This window comes from Amblyomma mixtum, chromosome 8, assembly GCF_055824585.1.
Source record: "Amblyomma mixtum isolate Tamu chromosome 8, ASM5582458v1, whole genome shotgun sequence".
In the NCBI taxonomy this organism is placed as follows: Eukaryota; Metazoa; Arthropoda; class Arachnida; order Ixodida; family Ixodidae; genus Amblyomma; species Amblyomma mixtum.
In genome coordinates this window covers 52,783,292-52,804,452 of record NC_143019.1, presented here as the reverse complement: position 1 = coordinate 52,804,452, position 21,161 = coordinate 52,783,292, and positions in this window count along the sequence as shown.

The window sequence follows — 21,161 nt, the reverse complement described above, 5'->3', positions numbered from 1 at the left end:
AGGCTTGTCATAAAACTGATTCTACGAAGTTACACATTCCAGGCTACGAACGGGACACACACACTTTACACACAAATATTTTCTTTTGGGTGCACAACGGCCAGAACACGAGCGATGTGGCAACGGTATTTTAGTGATTCACCTCTTTTTATTCTATTCATTTTATAAAGACATCCTCGCACGCATTTTGCGGAATTTTGGACATATACACCATTACAGGCTTCACTTTCATTAGGTGATGGCCTCATGGGTGAGGTGTACCCATTTAGTAATGGCCTACAGACACATGGAAAAATGACTTCCTTTTCCACTCTTCCCCTTTCTATCTTTCCCTCCGTTTCCCTTCTCACATGTAGGTTAGCATACTGGTTTATTGGTTTATGAGGGGTTAACGTCCCAAAGCAACTCAGGCAATGAGGGACGCCGTAGTGAAGGGCTCCGGAAATTTCGACCACCTGGGGTTCTTTAACGTGCACTGACATCGCACAGTACACGGGCCTCAAGAATTTCGCCTCCATCGAAATTCGACCGCCGTGGCCAGAATCGAACCTGCATCTTTTGGACCAGCAGCCGAGCGCCATAACCACTGACCCACCGCGGCGGCAAACGGGCGTCGCCTAGTTAGCTTCCTTGCCTTTCCATTCATCTTTATTTCTCTCTCTTTTATTGTATTATTGCTCATGTTAGGTGTCATTTAAATTGCAATGAGAAGTAGAAGAAAATGTAATGCCTGTTTTTTTGGTCCGTGCGGCTTGATGGAAGGGTACCTCGGCAGACAAAAGGGACGCTAGGCCTGGCATGTTGGCAGGGTAACACCTAGCAAACAGTTTATGTGCCTTTGGTGTTTTCCAGCTATTTACACTGGGGTTTTAATATAGCTTAACATATCTCGTCACAAGCAACGTTTCACACCACTTCTTTTCATTTCACATAATCTCCGAGGAGCATCCCGATATACTCTTTTTGATTCATTTAACCACACGTTTCTTTCATCCATCATTACATGCCCTATTTTATGTCGTGAGGGAATAACCAGCGCTAAAATAATTGTCAGATTTTAATAAAACATCGCTTTCGCACTCCTTGGCATAAGTTAATCTAGAGCCATTAGACCCCCTGTGACCAAACTATCCAGCCGCAGGTTAGGAATTATACCGTCAGTTGCATTTTCTGCAAGCTCTCCCGTAAAAATTTTCCTAAAAATGGAATTTCGAGTCTGCAGCTGTTTTTTCCGGAAGACTGTTTATGACATAGCGAATCAATGGTGTAGTTATGTTGAGTAAAAATGTATACCTGCCACAAGAGTCGACGCTTAGTGTTTGTAGGTAGGCTACCAACTGTCCATTTGTTTGATTCGCTTCCATAGGAAGAAAGCGAATGAATGCGTATCGTTCTGCGTTGCCAGGTAACTATCTGGTTTCTTTCAGCGCTGGCCGACGACCGCTGCCAGCATTTTTATATCGATGATTACACCGACTGTGGCGAGGAGGATTACGACTTTGGTTATGGATACAACGCCCACACTAATAAATGCGTAGGTTACCACTACTGTGTTCACCAAGGCGCAGAGGCTAAACTCTTCACTACTTCAGAAGAATGCTTGGAAACCTGCAAGGGTAAGTCTCAAGCTTCAACAACATTCTCCCGTTTTTGCGATAGCTTCTCGCTAATGTGTAGCAGAATATCATAAAATAGTACACAAGGTTTGAAAAACACAAATCCTGGCAGACTGTCTATTAAAAAATAACACAATAAATTCAAATAAGACATCCGTTCGGAAATAGACGGCCCCAACTTGCTGGAGAGCAAATGGTATAAAGCGGCAGCGGGGGTTAAGCCAGTTTACATCGTCGCAAACCATTGTTATGCCGCGAAAAGAAGAACCATGAAAATTCTGCGCTGCATAATCTTAACGTATTATGTGCCGAGAAAGATAGCGTCTATGGGGCAAACCACATCATTACAGAACTTAAAAAACTGGTGAAAAGTTCCGTACCACTATCAAAGGTTTGACTGCAGCGCCATCCTCCATGCAGACGTCGATAGACTCCACTGAATATAAAAAGGCTTAGTGGAATTAGAGGTATCAGCGGATGAGAGTAAGCATAAATACGTACTGTCTGCTGTGATTCGTTTTTGGCGGTGGAGATAGCTCTGCGTTACGGATTTGTACGAACTCTACCTGTAGAATGCGTGAAATTAATCTATGCTCCTCCGTTACGATGTGAGGCAGGAACTTGAATACATGACCCTGATCTTTGGAAGTAACATTCTTGATAAAATATAAAGCTCCTGTTTTTGGGTGGGACAGTGGAGCGAAATTTTAAAAGGATATGCTGAGACTATTTAAGAACAGTCCTGTAGTTGTACAATGCTTTACTGTTACAAAGTGTGTGTTCACGGTGCGCTCATGTTTTTTCCCTTGGTATTCGCCATAGTGAGGTTTAAGAGCTGCAATGCTTAAGTTCATGCGAAATAAAAACGGTGGCTGCATGCAGGGTGTGGAAAAGAGAAGTAGAAAATAGAAATTACGCTTTACGGATTTAAAAAAAAATGTGAGCAGTACAGAAGATATTATTGTACATGGGTTATGCGGCCAGGAGGACAAAAACAGAGTAATTATCGTCATAACGTGAGTAATTAACTAATATTCATTAACTAACTTTTTATTCGCTGCTTTTAGCGTGCATGTTTCTACCAAAAACTTACAAGTAGTGGAATTGAAGGGGTATTCGGTTTTGTACAATATTAGTAACACACTTGTATACTGGGATATGCACGTTTACAATTTTAGCCCTATCCGTGTAACGCATCTGAGATCGCGACCTCCCTGATGTTACTCAGCTGTTGCGCATGGCGTTTCGCCGATAAAAAATGCGGATTTACAGGCGGCGGTTATAAATTTTCGCTCTTGGCCAACAGTGTGGTATCGCTGTGCTTGATCGCATTCCAAGTCTAAAGCGGCACTACGCCTTACCACCCACTTTAAAAGCAATCGCTCAAAAAAAAAAGGCAGCGGTTCAACTATGCGGAACCGAGGTTCCCGTAGTGCAAGCTACATAAGCAAGCGATGTTTGCCGGATGGTTAAAAACGACTCGCCGCATTATGCGAACATGTATTTCACTATACGTGCTCTCCTCAGGGCGCTCTCCTTACTCCATAGCGTTTAAGTCAAGCGCACAGCTCCGGTTACAGTATACCCTATACCTGACGTCACAACTGTGAATTGAATCACGTGACACAACGTGATTACCACGTGGCTTTCGTCCTTCCTCTGCCGACAACTTGCAAGGTCGGAATTCAATGCCAAAGGTCGAATTAAAAGTTCAAGGTCAAATTTCACGTGCCAAGGTCAAGGTCAAAGTTGGAGGTTGAAGGTAGCCCACTAAGTGGACTACACATCGGCAGGTATATGTGCATATCATCAGTATCCATGACATCTCACGGTCCTTTCAAGGTCGTTCGGACGCTCACGGCGAAATGCGTCCCAGCTATAGTAGTGTAGCTTTCGCTGCAAAAATTTCGAGGACACTTTGGCAACTAAAGTGTTGAGAGGCGAAAGCCCAGGACACTACGCCGTGACGACTTCCGGTGGATCTGACGTCACACCATTCCCATGGCTATATCGGTACCCAAATTATACACCTTTCGGGGATCTGAAGTGTTAATTACGCTTAACTACACATTTTCCCCTCTAATTTGACACAAATCCGACGTTTTTCCGACCATTCTGTGACAATTTTTAGTATGCCATGACGACTTCCCTTGGATGTGACGTCACACCGTTCCCGTGGCTATATCGGCGTCCTCGCTATTTCGACACAATTTCGACATTTTTTACTATAATTAATTAACTAATTATTCTAGAGTCATCAAACGTGGCTTGCAGGTTAATTTTTCCTCCTCTATCTGAAGCAACCATTCGTTTTCTCCTGTCTTTTATAGTTCCCGGGTTAACACGAGTTAAACGCTGCCAAAAGTGTGACACCCTCTGCTAACGGACGATATTATGAGCCATTAAAGGCTTTCGCCTTAAAAACATGCCAACCCTACGTCGCCGGCATAGTGACTTTTTCGGTTTCTCTGGCTGAGGACAAAAAGTTATCCCCGTAGCTAGCAAATCCATATTCTTGTGCGCTGGAGCGCCATACGCAACAGCTACGTCACACCAGCGAGGAGTCTCATGCTGAGGGCTGCGGTCTCGCAAGATTAATTGCACGGTTTCGGCTGAAATTTTAGGCGTGCATATCTCAGGAGAGTGGGGCGTGACATAATCTCAGGACACAGGCAGCGACACACAAAAACTGAAGTTTTTGAATGCCACTGCCTCAAAGTTTTTAATATATATATAGAGAGAGAGACTCTTTAATGAAGAGCAGAGAATTTAGCCGGCGTTTAAAAATCGCTGGCATGCTACTCTGCGTAGGGAGGGGAATTTGGGAGATAAAGACAGAAGGAGAGCAGAGTGGAAAAGGTAAAAAAACCGAAGATAGAATGCGGCCATGAAATGGGTACTAAGGATGCAATGGCGAGTATTGATGTAACCTATGGAATGATGGAGTGCATAGTCCGTCAAATGGGCTGACGAAGTTCACTGCATGAAGAATGCATGAAGGTAACGTGCAAGTGAATTTAAAGCTTATCGAGATGTCCAATGTCTTTTAAATATGTGAATAGAAAGTTCATTGCAAAAGTTAAACATCCACGCAAACATCCACGCGAAATGAATTTAGTTTATTACTCAGATTACGATTAGAATTTTTCTCGCTGTTCTTGTCCGCCTGGCCGCATTATCCATTTATAGTAACGACTTTTGGGTACTGCTCATGGCATTTTTTTTAATCCGTAAAGCCTAATACTGAACATCCTTTGTATGTTCTATTGTTCAGTGTACATGTTTTTCTTATGAATTTCGCAATGGCAGGAATCTGTGCGATTTAACTCGTGTACGTGTTAACATCGGCTTAGCCACGAATGCGTGAATCTGGTTTTTCTACGATGCCCCTTGCAATTTTTTAGTCACTTCTATTTCTAGGCGATGAGAAGTTTCCGTTCTTTCTTTCAAATTGTAGCTTTTGAGCATATTCAAAACCGATTTTCTGTTTGTTTTTTTCTTTACCACGGAATTTTTCATTTATCACAATGTGTTTTTCGGTAACTGACTTTGTAGCGATTTGTCGCGCGTTATTATTCTCATGTCTATAAATAAGTTACTCGAATAAACACAGAGTGAGTGGCGTCTACTAATGTGTCTACTTTTTGTGTTGTGTCCTTCGAGCCCTTCATATTGAGAACGTGTTCTTTCAATTGCAGCCAGTGGAATAGGAACTGACGAGTGACGAACATAGAAATACCGATGATCACACACAGGCCAAAACTTGTACAAGAATTGCTGGCCTCTGGAGAGCGGTGTTTTTCATTCAAATAAAGCATACTAAACAATACCCCAAGTTCATCGCTTTCTTTCAAAAGCCGCGAAAATTTGTTTAGATAAACAAAGCGGTTGTTATCTTCATACGCAAGCGCGAAGTTATCAGCCGAGGGCATCTTACGCATGCTGAACTTAATCTTTAAAAACAGAAAGTTTGAAGCAGTTTTGGTCAAATGTTTAGGGGAATCCTCCAAGGTGGAGTAGATTTGCAATAAGGGAGCAAGTACTTAGAGGCATCCACCAAGCGCAGCCATACGGCTACAAAGGAAAGCTAAACACCATTTTCATGAACTTCGGAGTTAAAGAAAGATTCGTCCTGGTGCGGGTTTCGAACCCGGGAAACCATTTCACCGCATCAGTCGCTCTACCAACTGAGAAATCCGCAACTCAAAACAGTGATGTCACACTGCCATATGCTAGGGGTCACCGAGAAAGATTGAATACATTGCATCTAAATAAGCGAAATGAGCTATTGAAGATGAATAAGATGGCATTCTCTCCATAAATCATTATTTATTTAGGAACACAAAGTAGAAAAATGTATGTAGCTGTATTAACCATTGCAAAATAAAAACCGATATCGCAGCGTTGCTTCCTAAAGGTTTACAAAACTCAAAATAAATTTCAGATTTCTTGCCAATGAGTTTTTCCGCTCCCAAATATTTAGACGGCATGGCCCCTTGACAAGCTGTTTTAAAAGGGTGGAGACTTAGTCGGCTGACGGTTTGCTTAGCCAAACAGCGTACCGAGTTGCTTTTAGGTCAGTGCTCTTAACTGAAACACACGCAGAGAATTCCGAAACTATAGACCTTGCTAGCGCTCCGACCAAAAAGCAGTGAAAGAATTGTCGCCGTAATGAACTTCTACGTTTTCTTGATGAGCACCATGCTTTAATTTTTTTTTTGCATTTTTGAAAAGCACCTTTATGTAATTAGCACAGGCTTACTATTTAATTTGAGCGTTGTTTAGCTAACAAAAAACGCCACTGGAACGGGATTTCGATAGCCGCTGAAATACCCCTTGTGTGAACTTTAGGGGACCTGTAGAGAATGCAGACTGACGTGAAGGTTCGTTCAACTTAAGTGTGAACGCGATGGCCTGTTTTCATACAATTGGATATTTGTCTTTGCTATAGTTTTTAAAATTCTTCATTTCTCACGGCTCAAAATTCAGCACATGAATTGTGTTCTTTGCACTCCTGATCAAATTAAATGACTGCCTGCAGAACGTTGACATTTAGTACCACATTACGGCGATTGCACAGTTTCATGACACGCGATTATTGTCTGCTTGCTGCTATGATTACAACTAATCGAAGTGCGCGCTAGCCAAGACAGTCTGTACAAGCCAACTGCGTAGCCATACACACCTCAAACAAAAAATGACATCACTCATTCTCGCTAGATTAAGGAGCCTAGTGATAAACTTCGCAACTTGCGCAGTTTTCGTGTTAGCGGGCATACTTTAACGGATGACAATTCTTGAGCACCGGCCTAATGTTTCATTCTGACCCGCAAGCGATACATTCGGCCTTGAGAACTTATCGTTGTGCTGAAAGTTGGAGAGTACTGGAACTGAGACTTGTTTTCTTTACATTTCGGTGGGAGATTTTTTTTTTAAAGTGTACTGCTAAGTTCGCATACTTGAAAAGCTTACATGGTATTTTGCGGGATACGAACATAAGAATGGCGAACATGCTGCATAGTTAAAAGTTCACGAACATTATCCTGAAAACATCAGCACACGACCCGCTTCTTTCCCTAAGGACCTTTAACATCGTGGTTTAAACCGCAGGAAAGAGTGCTGAATGCTCGTCCAACTAAAGAATCAGAAACTTCCAAACAACGTGAAAACACTCGACGCCCGCCTCTGAACACGCTCCTCATTAGTGCAATGCGGTGAACAAGGAACGCAGCAAAATTGGACACAAAAATCCGGCAACGACCTTTTGAGAAGATGGCCTATCGAGACGACTCGGCGGGAATTCGAAAAACGCGCCGCAGCATCGCGCACGCCAAGATTATCGAAACACAACAGCCACAAAAATATTCTCTAGCTGCAGTGCCCGGACACTTTTGCTGTGACTTAGCGGTGCACTATGCAGATAGCGCAGAGGTGGGTTGTCTGCATTGATGTCTGCACTGATCGGCTCCAACTATTTTATAAGCTTATGCATGACCTACACGAACGTTCACGCTCCACTTGAATGTCCACATGCGTCCACTGCATTTTCCTAAGCCCTTTAGTAAATAAACAGCGACCTCACCACCTGTAAAGAACAGATTTTATATTTCATCGCCCTCCTTGGCTTCCTCCTTTTAAATGTCACTAAACTGCGAAGTATTGGAATCTTAAATGAGCTGCTGGTAGGCTGCAAAAACACGTTTTATTTGAAAACAATATGACCTGGAACGTTGCGTTTCATGTGATATTTCACAGACGCCTGGAAGAAACGCTGTGGGCCTGGACAACTGCCAAGAGAAGCCTTAGAAAAAATTGTAGAACAAAATATGGATGCTATTATTAATTGGTGTGATTTGTGGAAAATGGATCTTAATACTTCTAAATATAAAGCCTTACGTGTCTCAAGAAATTCCTCCAGTCCTAGCCTCTATTACCTAAATAACAGTGCTCTCGAATCTGTCACTTCCTACCGTAATCTCGGCATCGAAATCTCTTCTAATCTTACTTGGTCCCTTTACATTAACACCATAAGCAACAATGCTAATCGCATGCTTAGTTATCTTTGTAAATTTTCTTCTGCCCCAAGCTCACTTAAAGTCCTCCTGTACAAGACGGTCATCCATAGCAAACTAGAATACGCTGCATCTATTTGGGACTCCAGTTGCGCTAACCTAACCTATGCCGTGGAGTTTGTCCAGATCTCCGTTCGTTTCATTCGGCGTAACTATCATCGCACTGCTAGTATATCATCAATAAAACGCATATTAAACCTACCCTGATAAGCTTCTTGTCGGACATTTTCACGCATTTGCTTATTCCGCAAAATTTTTCAGATTTGTCCTAAGATTCGTAGCGCACTCATTCCTTCGCCTTCGTTCATCTGATCTCGTTTGGACCGCTCACACATGGTTGGGTTTCTTTGAACTCATTATGCCACCACCAGTTTTGATTGTGCAACCTTTTGCTCTGCTCCCGCGAAAAAAATTAACGCCCTAAAATCTTTCTGACATATTTGAGACGTTTCAAACATTTTTTTCTGCATTTAGTATTACACAGATGAGTGATTTGCATGCTTTAGAGTGTTTTAATAAAGTAATTGGTACTTAAATGGGAGCGGCCAATAGACTACGCTCCTACAAGTAAGGCTTAAGGAAAGTAGAAAGATTCCAATTGAACAACAGGCATACGTTTGCGATGGGTGGTTTAATACGACTTTTTATAGTGACTTCAATTTTCTGCTACTCTCTTTTCTCTTTCTTTTTTCATCCCCTCACCCCGTTCCCCCCGTGCAGGGTAGCAAACCGATTATTTTTCCGGTTAACCTCCCTGCCTTTCCTCTTCTACCTCCTCCTCCTTAATACGTGTTTCTAGTAAAGAGTGAACGAGCCATCCTTAATAAAGCGTGCGTTTCTTTTTCGCATCACTATAAGCTTACGAGCTTACACGGTGTTCATCTTAACAAAATCAGCTACTTAGATAAAATATGCTGCGAAGCACCTTACAATATCAAATCAAATAAAATTTATTTTTCAACATTTGTACAATGTTGACGGCTGGTATAAGTTGATATATTCTGCTTCCGCTCTGAGGCGGCAGAATATTCGGGCAGCCGTTATTGTGCTCTGTATAAGGGTCTTACCAGACACCGGAAACTGGAAGTCTGAAACCTGTAGGGAACTGTGCGGGGACCACCACACAGTTGGACGAATTATGACGATTGTAACGCCGAATGATGTAAAATGGTGCGTCTTGAAGACGAAGAATGTAAAAATGTATAATATCACTGCATATGGAGTCGAAGGCAGTTGCCGTTAATTAAATGAGCAAGTGTCTCATTTTTCAGAGATTGTGACGTCGTGTACACGATGATATGTGAGGTTAGGCAACTTCATAATTTGGAGCCGTTCGGAGCATTCTCGGAACCACACAGACAGTCCCAAAGCGACTCAGGCTATGAGAGACGCCGTAGTGAAGGTCTCCGGAAATTTCGACCACCTAGGGTTCTTTAACGTGCACTGACATCGCACAGTGCACGGGCCTCTAGAATTTCGCCTCCACACAAATTCAACGGGTATAGATGGGCGTCTGTAACAGTAGCTTCTTTAAGAAATACGCGCGCCATTTGACCTAATGCCTTAAAAGAGGGTTTTTCGCAATGACTGTAGAAGTGTGATTGTTGGTTCACTATCCGAGGGAAATAAATGAACCAAGTCAGGTTATACAACGTTCTCCACACTGAACGGGCAGAATGTATTTTTTTTAGGGTAATTGTCATCAGAATGATCGAAGAAGTGGGATAAAAAGCAGCGATTACAGCTTGGATAAGTCTCCTCCTCAAAGACACAAACCGCACTGACACAACACGTTGACCTTTGTGAAGTTACATTCAAACACGAAGAGTAAAGAACAAGCTATGCAGCGACATCTTAAATCCGCATAAGAGTGCGTCATTAAAACATACAAAAAAAGTAAACTTCGTTCTAGCCAATAAAAAAAAATGTCAAATACACTGGCGCCAACTGTACTCTGGACGAAGACAACATTTTGAGAGCAATTAGAACCATGAGACTGCTCAGCAGTACCTGACGTTTAGCAAAAGTGTGAATACTTTAACGAGCATTCTAGCTTATAAACAACACAAGGCTTCTTAAGTGTTATTCTCTTACAAGACGAACAAAAAAGGATACCATGCAAACATATGTAAAAGTACACATTAACAGAAACAGAGAAGTAAAGTGGATGATTGCAAAGCAAAATGTTGTCCATCACGAAGAAGCGCAAACTTGTATCAACTCCCTAACATCAAGATTAACCATACAAATATTTTCGCTTAGTTAAGTCCATAACAGAATTGCTATACAATATTTGAAAGATTGTAGGAATGGGAGAAGTGACAGATTTTTGATTGGAAACCACAATGTTGTCCATCACGAAGAGAAAACTTCTATCAAATCTTTAACATCAATATTAACTATATAAATATTTTGGCTTAGGTAAGTCCATAGGATAATTGGTACAAAAATGCTTCAAAGCATGGAAGAATTCTCAGAAGTGATGTATTTTTATTCAGCATTCAAGTTTACGGAATATACTTCATCTGTCCGCATAAGCCATTGTACCCTGTGTACGTAATGAAGCAAGGAATAATTCTACAAGGCAGGTATTAACGTTCGCACTTCCAGCAGATCATATCAGAAAGCAGATTTCAGCATTCGTACCCACAGGTGGAAACACTGCCGCAGAAACTGAACTACGTTCATGCTAGTTCACTGTAAACATCTCATAGCATGCAAAAACAAGCTAACTGCGTGAGTTCAGTAATAGCTCGCAAACCAAGCAGAAGAGGCATTACGATGTTAAACATTTCCGAAGTGGAGACAAAAGCAAAACCGTCAGTATCTAGTCAAGTCCGATACTCCGAGTCGTAGTGCAGCTGAAGCCCGTTGGAGCTGTAGTTCCAGTTGCTCATCTTTGGCATGGCTTTCCTAACCTTAGCGTCCGAGCACATCGGCGCCAAGCCGAGAGAGAGAGAACAAGAAGGCAAGGCGGTGAGTCTTATTGGCTTTTTCTAGAATACTCACTTCACATCATAAAAACGCTGCCAGCAAAGTAAAAAAAAAAATTGGAAATTATCTGGTTTAACGTCCCGGACAGACACACAAGCTATGAAGCATTGTGGAGAACTCCGGGTTAATTTCGACCAACTCGAATTCTTTACATGCGCTTACATCGCACACCACAAGGTGCATTGCTAGGCAACAGCGCGAAAGGCGTGTACACAATTTCTCCCTTTTGCTGCAGGAGTATGAGGTCATGTGTCTATAGTGACCCAAGAGCCCAAATGATCGTTTTTTTTTCGTAGCGAGAGCTACACTATGCCAGCCGCTCCACCTCTTCAGCATGATCGCACTTTCGCCGTGCTCGCCCTTCGCCGTGGTTGCACCTCAGCCATGGTCGCCCCGACCTTGAGCCGCTGCCTAGCAACCGCCGCAGCTGGCGGGCTCGGCGCGCCATCTGGCATGACATCACTCCGCTGTTGCGCTCGTCGTGAGCAGACGGCGTTCGCCTCGCCAGTTGTCCGCATGCGTAGTAGAGGGAGAGGGGGTGTTGCAGTCTGTATATATATATATATACGGTTAGACGTAGCGGGAGGCGAGCCGTTATGGAGAGCGATGAGTCGGCTGGGCTGAAACAAGTCAGACTTCGGCGTCGAAACGAAACAAGGAGGAGACAGCGTGCCGAAGAGACCGTAGAAGAGCGTGTCAAACTTCTCGATAAGCGTCGTCATCACGACGCGGCTAGACGAGCTCGCTTAGCCTCCGACAGTGAATCCGTGACGGTCGAGAACGACTACTTTACAGACCAGCGAAGCGTATTCATTGGGATAAATAAAGTTGCAGCCATTGCTTAACCATGTGTCTTTCTCCAAGAATAGACAGAGATTAACGAAGTGAATCATCAGTAGCATTGCATCGCTTAACCACAGCGAAGCCTAAGCGTAGTCATGGGTTGTAGCTCTCGCTACCTACCAGGTTTAACCAGAGCTAAACCACGGCCAATTTTTTTTTGCGTACTTGTTTGCCCGCGGTCGCCATATATTGTAAATGTTTCCTGGGATGAAATGTCAATGGTGAGTCAGCGTTCGTCCCGCGTAACTTTCCATTACGTCTAGCATTTCACGCTGTTGCCTAATAATACCTTCGCCTGCTTGAACATGACGTGCCTTCAGAGAGCCCTTTTAAAGCTGTGTGTTTAAACGCTTGTCTCTCATAATGCTGCTTACTATGTCGCCTTCGCCCTCTTGCATTTCTTATTTTGGCTTCAAAATGCCAACACCTGTGGCCTTTGTTCAGCTGGAAGAGCAGCTGCTCATATCGGTGGCTCTCCATGCCTCGGAAGACGCTAGGAAGGGCATGCGGGAAGCAAAGAACAGAAGCTGGTAAAAGCGCAGGCCTGTCCGCCAGCCTGGCCAATACAAAACTACGGCTACAATCATATACGAGGCGTCCTAGAATGTGTCATGCGTTTCCTGCTGCTACGGCGCAAGCGCGTTCAGTAAAAAAAAAAGGCGTGTATGCGAGAGCATACTAACCCGAGGCACACCGGCCTCTCGGTGCGAAGGGTAGACGTCAAGTCAATGTGGGTCCGCTCGCAGATGGCTGAGCCAAAGGGATGGGTTACACAGCTTGGTTCGGTTTATGGGTTTTAACGACCCAAAACGACTCAGGCTATGAGAGACGCCGTTGTGAAGGGCTCCGAAATTTCGACCACCGACATCGCACAGCACATGGGCCTCTAGAATTTCGCCTCCATCGAAATTCGGCCGCCGCGGTCGGGATCGAACCGGCGTCTTTCGGGACAGCAGCGAAGTGCCATAACCACTGAGCTAGGATCACACAGTGTGTTCCCGGTTCGCTTTTTGGCGCTTCCATTATAACATTATACAACTCCTTGCAAAATGGTGCTGTCTTTGTTCGTTTTGCTGCTGTCGAGAGCGCGGGAAAATGGCGTTTCCATTCGCTGTAGTGCTGTTTTGATTTGCTCTTATTCGTATGGCTGTACATCCCTAATATAGAGAAAGCCCAGTGAATCGGCTTTTGATAGGGAGTAAATTTTTCTGTAATGGAGTTGAATGGGTGCATGCGAGACGAAGCGAGGGGATGTTTGTTTTGCGGTAGCTGGATAAGTCTCATATGACCTGTGGTGATCAGGGGCCTCAGAGTCCGGACTGAGCCTTCTGCAACGGCTTGACGGGTCGGACGTATGTGTGGCCGGCAGAGTTCCGGTGTCAGAAGTTTTTGACAGATTTTCAATGTTCTCAAGTAACAGTCATGCCAGGAAGTTTCAAGTGCATTTCTGTAAATGAAAATGTAAACCAGGTTTGCATATACCGTATTAAACAACCTCTCTATAAAACATCCTTTACTTCCTCCCCTCCGAAATACGTGTGCATTGTTTCTGAAGCCATCAGAGGCTAAGTACGCCCAAAGGATTTGTCGCGAGAACCACTCTTTACCGATACACCTCAATGACAACAGCATCATAGAGGTTGAGAGATCATTATCGCTTATGGACTATCAAAGTGAAGGACAAATTGTGTCTGGCGTAGCTGTGCAGCATAGAGTTTTGGGGGAGACGATTGCAACTAGAGGAAGTTTTGGCGAACGTGCACGTTTTTGCACCTCACCTTTGCTCTGAGAGGGGACTGAGGATAACGCGGCGAAAGGTTACTCATGGGAGAAGGCGTCGAGCGAGCGAGTTAATTCTGAGGAAACGTCTGTCCTTAGGTGGCAAAGAAAAGATGAGGAACGGACACCGAGAAGGGAGAACTGGATCATGCAGTGGGAAGAATTACCACGTGGAAACAAGAGATGGATGGTCTGCAATCATCGTGGCATTGTGTACACAACGAAATAGTTAGGGGCTGGAAATTTACGAACGTGTCGTATAACTGGAAATAAATAAATCAAGGACAGCCTGTAATTGAATAGGACTTATGATTTCAGCGGACATGTGAACCAAAACTAGTGGCACGTCGGAATGGACATTGCTGGAAGCAACGTCCGAGCGGTACAGCCCCTAGTTATGCTTGAATGGGACGGACGCAATGAAAGAAAAACGGAGAGATTATAACACTGTTCTTAGTCCTCGTTTTTTCATGCTAAGAAGGGAAAAAATTCTAGTCAGATAAGAAATGGAGGAAAACGTTATCGAGGTAAAAGGAACGGCAAGCTCAGAAACTGGGTGACTTGAAACCAAAATTCGTAATAGATTGAAAAGATAAGGTCCTAGAAGGCGAACATTTAGCTAGAGACAGATATTAAGTGCAGGGGAAAGACCAACAGCTTAAGGTTGTAAGGGGAAAGAAGACGTGAGCAAATTCTCTACACGTATGAGCAATATACTTCCTTGCATGACAAGTGACTAAACTCTTCTGCCTAGCCGGGTCTACTCAATGGAGATGCTTGTTCACTCTTTTGCAGTTCCTGAAAGTATAGAGGCCATGAATTTGATGTCGTGTTCCTAACCACATGCGGTCGATTGCGATGGTAAATTGGACAAAGGAGATACTGTCCTATACAAGCAGCTGAAGTAAGTGATTTTGAAAGCGCTGAGATTAAGCCGAGCCATGCACAAAGAATGTTTGAAGAAGCGAACAAGGTGCCCCAAAAGCAAGGCACCAGTTGTGCTGTCGGCTGCCAAGCCATTTTTTAGTCTATGCGAGTAACCGGAATGTCGCCAAAATGAATTAATTTATGGAGCTCGGGATAGTGGACAGAACTAAAGAGGTCTTGCCGTAGGATGCACTTAGTCAGGTCAGACAGGATAGGAATAAGTGGCTTCGGAATGATGAACTGACAGATGCAGCGCAGGTGATGTAGAGTAGTCAGGGATGGTCACGTGGTGTTCAGAGATGGTCACCTGGTTCAAGGCGTAGGAACGTGCTACTTTCTCTTCAGACGTATTTTTTTTTCGTATTCCTGTCCACTGTCCCAGATAATGATAGGCAGGAACATCAGCTACTCGCTTGCGGGAGAATTAGCGAGAATGTGACGGAATGGATGGGCACATAGGAGTGAGGGTGCGGTTCGTCGTGTCGGGCAGCCGCGCGGGTTGGTCATGTGTGGCTTCCGGCGATCTACGTTTGTAGAGTTCGTAACTGAGAGACTTTTGCCTGCGACTCTTTAAGTCGGCCGTGATTGTGGCTGACTATACGGCTCAGAGTCGGAAGTTTCTGCGAGAGTTAGAAGCTGTCAAAGTATAGCCAATGCAGGAAGTTTCAGTATGAGCTGCTGTGAAATGCAAACGCTAACCAGTTTCTTATATATCAGGTGTTGCAGGGAAGCTAGCCACAACATTTAAAAAATAGGTTTTTGGAGGTAAAACGAATATTTTTGAGGCATAAAAAACCAGTGTTGGGTGACATCAGAAAAGAGGACAATTACGTAATCTAGCAAAACTAAAAACTTAGTTATAATATTTAACCTTTTAACTATCACAAATAGACGCCTGGATTCAATTAGACATTTGTAGCTGGCCAGCAACTATTGTATTTGTTTACATAATTTTTTTAAACGCGATTACGCTCAGTGCAGTAGTGAACAAATTATAACCACTTCGCGCGCGACGCGAAAATCCCGTGCCTATGGTGCGACCACAGAGACGTCCACCGAACCACAGCACGGACTACCACGTAAGCTTCACTGCCCTGCCTCGGCTGGAGCAGCGAGAAGCGGTGAATCTCGCAGAGCAGGCGAGCACGAGCATATCAGGTAGCAAGTGCGTCATGGGGCGACGCGTTTGATGGGCATCGCTATGCGCTGACTGACCACAGACGCACGGTTGTCAAATTGTGCGAGACATTAACAAACTTTGTTGAGCCACAGCAATGTCGGTTTCTGTGTTTTTGAAGTTCTAGAAACAAATATGATAAATATTCAATTGCAATCAGGCACCTAATTTTATTAGTTAAAACCTCCACTATTATAATTCGGTTCATCGGTTTACTACTTAACATGATTCGCCTTTTCTCTGTTGTCCCCCAACGCTGGTATTATTATGCCGAAAAAAATGCCTCTCTACCTCAGAAAATCTATTTTTAAATTACTTACGCGCCTCCATATAAAAAAAAAACTCTTATAAACAACCTCTGAATAAAACGCTTTGAAGTGCTGCCCTTGCGAAAGACCAGCGCAGCTCTTCTGAAGCTGTCAGTCGTAAAGTCCTCCTCGCAAGTTCCCAAGCGTGGACTCTGCAACGAGTGCCTCCGCTTGCTGTGCTGCTTAACTCTTCCGATGTGTGCCTCGTGTTGAATTGGCCACCGCTTTGTGAAGGGGCGGAGCCTTAGGGTATTTAACAAGCCTCCTAAGTGGGAACGAATGCTCTGGGCCCTGGCGACCAGGCTCATCCAGTCGCTCGACGCTATGGACTTTCAATTCTTGACTGTTTGCTCCTTTATACAATATGTAAATAAGTCTCTTCAAAGTGTCATTTTCATTCCCAAATATCAACTTCCATCCTTTCTCGTCCTTTCTCCGGCCCAACAGCGCTACCCTGCATCACAGCAACTGGCCATGCCACCCGACTCCTAACAACTGGTGGCAGCGGTGGGGTGCTGCTACCCGGCCCATAACAATCCCTAGGGTTGCCCTAACACCCCTCATCTACCCCGTCCCCCTCAGCCTCTAGTGACATTGTGGAAGCATCGTGAAGAATCAAAGTAATAGAAGAATCGTTACGGATTCGTGATAGGGGCATTTAGTGCTTGGTTCTTTAGCTGTATCCGGCTATAGCTGCATGGCTTTCAAACATTTGGTGGGCCCGTTAACTTCAGGCACCAGACCCTCGGCCGTGAACGGCCGGCACCATGGTGAGAACCGCACGTACCAAACCTGCCGCATGGAAATCACGTTAAATAGCATTGCTTCGGTAAGGCTGATGCAGCCTATGCAGTGTCAATACTTGGCTCATATGTCAGCACTGATTGCCTTCAGTGGTTGGAGATCTTTAGCGGCGGTCTACAGTAGCGTTGATCTTCCATTTTAGAGCTCTCCTTCGTTTTCTGCGTTGTCCGTTAAACTGTAGTGAAAACACAAGAAGCTAGCAGAATATAAAAAAAGTGTGAAATTTATGCAGTTTCTCGGGTTTCTTGGTAAATATCAATAAATACTGCCATATATTCAAACACGATAACAGCCTCCGCTAAGAGCAAACACTGACATTTGAATCAGCAAATAACGATGGTAATGTATGTGGGATTTGACGTCCGTCCCGCAGCTGCAAGTGGGAGCGGCAGTTTACGCCTCTGAAAAAATGTCAACCACGTGGGGTTGTTTACCGCGCACTCACACCGCAAAACCCAGAAGACTTTTTTTTTTTTACATTCCTCCAACATCGAACTGCACCCAGAGCGGCCGAGATCTAATCGGCGACAATGGGTTCATCAACTTGCTTAAGCGACCTGCAAGAATTGAAATAAAATATGGAGAAGGAATATTTATACTTCAAACAAAGCCCTTTAAACGAAAAGTGAAGAGTTTCATGTCCTCACAAGACATGATTTCGATGACAATCTTACTCTTCTAAGCGCACATGAAGAAAATTCTTTGACGCAGGCCCAGCCCAAAGCGCTTAACACTGTTTCACGCGAATTTCTACAACAATTTTATGACGAAAATTTTGCTGCTTAGCGCAATTAATCTCACCAATGGTTGGCAAGTCATGATTTAGAGGGGTGCTTAGGGAAGCAAGGGCATGAGAGGGACACAGGACGACCACTAAGTTACAATACAATACAATACAATACAATACAATACAATACATCTTTATTTTCCAGAAAACTACTGGATGGTCTCTTGGCCAAAAAGCTACACAAAAGCTTGACGAGGCCCAAGAGACCATTACAAGGCAGCAGCGTAATGAATGGATTGGAAAGTAAATAAGTAGACAGTAATAAAGGAAATAATAAAACAGTTACTGTGACAAGTAATAATTATGTCAATCACATAAAGCAGCCAGTAATCAACTGAAACCAAAATAAAACAACTGAAAAGCACATACGCGGAAACATTAAACAAAAATTAATGGATCACAACTGCACGAAGTAGGAATGTAATTGTTTTTTTGTTCAAGCCCTCAGTGTGACCATATTTGTTTAGTATTGTAGGGAGGTTATGGGTAAGTGACTGTTATTTTTAAAATGTACGAAAATGAGGAACTGCCCACGCATCAACATTTCTTGTTTGCACGCTAATATTTCGTCGCTCTAAGGATCCCAGGGACGTTAGAAGGTTAGTAACTTCAGGGGAGGAAAAGTAGATTTACTGTAATAGGCGAAATTCATACAGCTTGTCTACACTTATAATATTGAATGGTTCAAATGCACCTTTTGTAGTTGCCATGGGCTCAATATTTGCAATGTAACGGACGATTTTTTTCTGTAAAAGCAGGAGTTTATTTAAATTGGTTTTTGTGGTTGTACACCAAACTAGACTAGAGCATCTTAAATGGGAGTTAAACAAAGCATGATATACTTGAAGTTTTATCCTGGGTGGCAGTACTGTACGACAGCGCAATATAACTCCTGTAATCGAGGAAAGTTTTTTACGAAGGTGATCAATGTGAGCATCCCAGGTTAGATGCGAGGAAAAATGTACACCTAATATTTTATGGTTGTCAACGATTTCAATTTCTTGGTGCTCATAGGTTATAGTGTGATTTATATCAACCAATTTGTTTTTAGCGCGGAATATAATAGCTTTAGTTTTAGCGCAATTTATTTGAAGTCTGTTTAACTTGCACCATGTAGATAGCTTAGCTAAAAATTCATTACATTGCATAATTAAGCCATCAGCATTAGGGCCAGAAATAAGAATAGTACTATCATCAGCATATACCACTAGTTTTACTGTATTATCAATATTCACCAAGTCATTAACGTATGTATTGAACAACAGCAGTCCTAACACACTGTCTTGGGGTACGCCACTCTTTATAGGAAAAAGGGATGAGCTGCAGTTTCTGATAAACACTCTCTGAAACCTGTTGCTGAGGTAGGACCTCAGCAAAGCTAGACACGTGCCGCGGATCCCGTAAGCTTGTATTTTGGATAGAAGAATGCTATGGTCCAGGCAGTCAAAAGCCTTGCTGAAATCTATGAAAACAGCCAACGAAAACAAATTACTTTCTCTGTTTCGTAAAATATTTTCTTTTAACGTTAGTAAAGCAGTTTCCGTCGATCTGTCCTTCCTGAAACCGAACTGCGCATTTGTTATTATGTTTTCTTTGTCAAAGAAGTTAGTTATACGAGCAAAAATGATTTTTTCTAGTGCCTTAGAAAATACAGGGAGGACTGAAATTGGGCGATAGTTTGTTGCCAAGTTTGGGTTGCCGCCCTTGAAGATTACAGAAACCCTGGCACATTTCATTCTTTCAGGAAAGACGACCGAATCCTGTATTAAATTAAATATGTAAGCAAGTACGGATGTAAGTAAGGTCAATATATACTTTATCGGAATTATTTGAATGTTTTCAATATCAAGCGCCTTACTGCTTCGGAGCAACATGAAAGTGTAATAAATCTCCTGCTCATCAGTAGGCTGAAGGTATATCGTTTTCATTGTACTAGTGGAGATTCGAGTTGTATCTGGAGGATAGTCATAAGGATTTGCAATACTCACAAAATGATTGTTAAGGTAATCCGCAAGCGCTTTACCGCTCAATTCACCACCTTCATGTGTTAAAACATCCGGAAGGGAACTGTTACTTTTACGACCCAAAACAGTGTTTATGTTGCAACTGAAAGAACTGGAAGCGAAATGACCTGCTCGAGGAATGAAATGTGCATGCCCGACTATCCATTGACTTGAGGAGACGGCTACATACCAAGCTAAACTGAACTATGATAACCTTGGGGGCAAAAAAAACAATGAAAGTCAGTCCCTGCCGTAGAGATAAATGTTTAATTGCGAACCCCGCTACCATGACGCCAGTTGATCTATAGCAACGGAATTTCTTCTTGTCGAAACCAGAAATCGTGCAGAGTACGTACGCAGCACAGGAACTACGCATTTGTCTAGTTTGCAGTTTCACCTCTTATGGCTGAACGAATAACACATACAATGAAATGGTTTCACAAAACGAGACGCAGATAAAAGTAGCACCCTTGGGCAAAGATTTACGTTAACGTGGACAAATGCGCCTGTTTCGTCTGGCGAGTACATGCTTTCGACGATATCCGCGTGACAAGTGTTCACTCAGCGTATTGGGCAAGTACGTCGTATAAACAACTTTCCACCCCGCGTCCTTTTCACTAGTTCGTGAGGGCTCCAGGCAGCTGCTTACCCTTTTTGTGGAAAATGTTTGTTTATTAACGCAGGTCTGCATACCTCAGAGAACACAATAAAATCCGGTGATATCCGGAAAGGTCATGCTTTCTTCAGGTCGGCATTTCGTGTCCAACGACGGGTCAAATGAACAATCACATTCTTTGCTTTGCTTTTCGGCACGTCCACTTCGCGGCATATGTCAATGTCGTTGACATCGACCCGTTCGCACAGCTGTACGCGATACTAATTTATTTAAAGTGTTTCATAGCAATGGCCTCGGTAATACCTGATCTCAAGGTTGTTTACCCTTTGGCGTTGTTCCAACTCATCCACAAGCGGTAATGCGGATGATGAGCTCTTGTTTAAGGACACAATCAGGTTTCAATACCATTTATTCATTCTTCATACCATTTATGACACAAAGCTTGCACATACATCGGACTTGCTGCAAGTTTCCCTCCTCAGAGCAGCAAAGTTTCGAAGTCATCTGCCCGCCAGGTCTAGATCAAGATAGAAGGACAACAACCTTGTGCTGGAGACCATCTTGCGAACGTCATTTTTTAATGCACCCCTCACCCTCCCAGCCCCCCGTAGGGGCGCCTGGTCGCGTTTCCGGACGGCCCGTCACGATCAGCGGCAGGGTCGCTCCCTCGGAGCTGTATGGTGGCGACCCCTTCGAAGAGTAGGCCGCTTGGTGACGAAGACCGATGCTCGCAGC